Source organism: Theropithecus gelada, chromosome X (genome assembly GCF_003255815.1).
Source record: "Theropithecus gelada isolate Dixy chromosome X, Tgel_1.0, whole genome shotgun sequence".
Lineage (NCBI taxonomy): Eukaryota > Metazoa > Chordata > Mammalia > Primates > Cercopithecidae > Theropithecus > Theropithecus gelada.
Window position 1 is genome coordinate 110,571,493 of NC_037689.1, and position 1,606 is coordinate 110,573,098.

The following is a 1,606-nucleotide window of genomic DNA, read 5'->3' on the forward strand; positions in this document are numbered from 1 at the left end:
GGAATAAGGACAACTTTAGATTAGATGGAGTAGTTAGGACACTCTGATGAGGTGATATTTCACATGAAACCTAAAAAGTCAGAAGCCAGCCATATGAGGAAGAGAGGTAAGAAATTTCCAAGCAAAGGAAACAGCAAATGAGGATGCCTTAAGTTATACAAATGATCAAAGTGTTTAAGGAACAAAAAGCAGATTAAGGACAACTGTATATTTATATGCAAAAGAATAAAGTTGAACCTCTACCTCATCTCACACCATATACAGAAATTAATTTAAAATGTATCAAAGAACTCAATATAAGAGCTAAAACCATAAACCTCATAGAATACATAGGTATAAATCATTGTGACCTTGAATCAGGCAATGTGTTTTAGATATGACACCAAAAACACAAGCAACAAAAGAAAAAAGATAAATTGGACTTCAACATTAAAAGCTTCTACGCATCAAAGGACACTATCAAGAGAGTGAAAAGATAACCCATATGGGGGGGGAAATATTTTCAAATTGTGTATCTGATAAGAGCCTAGTATCTAGAATATATAAAGAACATGAAGGCAACCTAATTTTAAAACACCCCGAAGACTGGAGTAGATATTTCTACAAAGAATATATGCAAAAGGTCAATAACCACATGAGAGGATGCTCAAAATTATTAGTCATTAGGATAATACAAATAGAAACACATGAGATGGACTAGGAAACAATACAGTCAGGATGGCTAAAGGTGACCACAAGAAACCAAAGGGCAAGGTGTCTGCTTATGCCTTCTTTACGCAGATGTGAAAAGAAGAACATAAGAAGAAAAACCCAGGGGTCCCTGTCAATTTTGTAGAATTTTCCAAGAAGTGCTCTGAGAGGCAGAAGACCATGTCTGGGAAAGAGAAGACCAAATTTATGAAATGACAAAGGTGGATAAAGTACACTATGATCAGGAAATAAAGGATAATGGACCAGCTGAGGGAGGCAAGAAGAAGGACCCTAATGCCCTCAAAATGCCACTGTCTGGATTCTTCTTCTTCTTCTGTTCAGAATTCCACCCCAAGATCAAATCCACAAATCCTGGCATCTCTATTGGAGGCATGGCAAAAAAGGTGGGTGAGGTATGGATTAACTAAAGTGACAGGGAAAAACAGCCTTACATCACTAAGGCAGCAAAGCTGAAGGAGAAGTATGAGAAGGATGTTGCTGACTATAAGTCTAAAGGAAAGTTTGATGGTGCAAAGGGTCCCACTAAAGTTACCTGGAAAAAGGTGGAAGGGAAAGACAAAGAAGACAAGGAGGAAGAAGAGAAGGAGGAGGAGGAAGAGAAGGAGGAAGAGGTGGAATAAAAAAACCTGTTTATCTGTCATCTTGTGAATACCTTAGAGTAGGGGAGTGCCATAATTGACTTATCTCTTATTTGAGAAGTGTCTGTTGCCCTCACTAAGCTTAATTGCAAAATTTGACCATGATCATAGTATAGTCTCTCAAAGTGCTCTAGAAATTGTCAGTGGTTTACATGAAGTGGCTGGGTATCTGGAGCATCCTGAAACTGTATCAAATTGTACATATTTCAAACATTTTAAAAATGAAAAGTCACTCTGGTGTTCTCCCTACTCTGTGT

At 37.7% G+C, this 1,606-nt stretch overlaps 1 pseudogene; it reads left to right on the plus strand.

Moving 5' to 3' along the window:
• Positions 1-717: 717 nt before the first annotated feature.
• On the plus strand, positions 718-1,331 carry LOC112615236 (annotated as a pseudogene).
• The last annotated feature ends 275 nt before the right edge of the window (positions 1,332-1,606 follow it).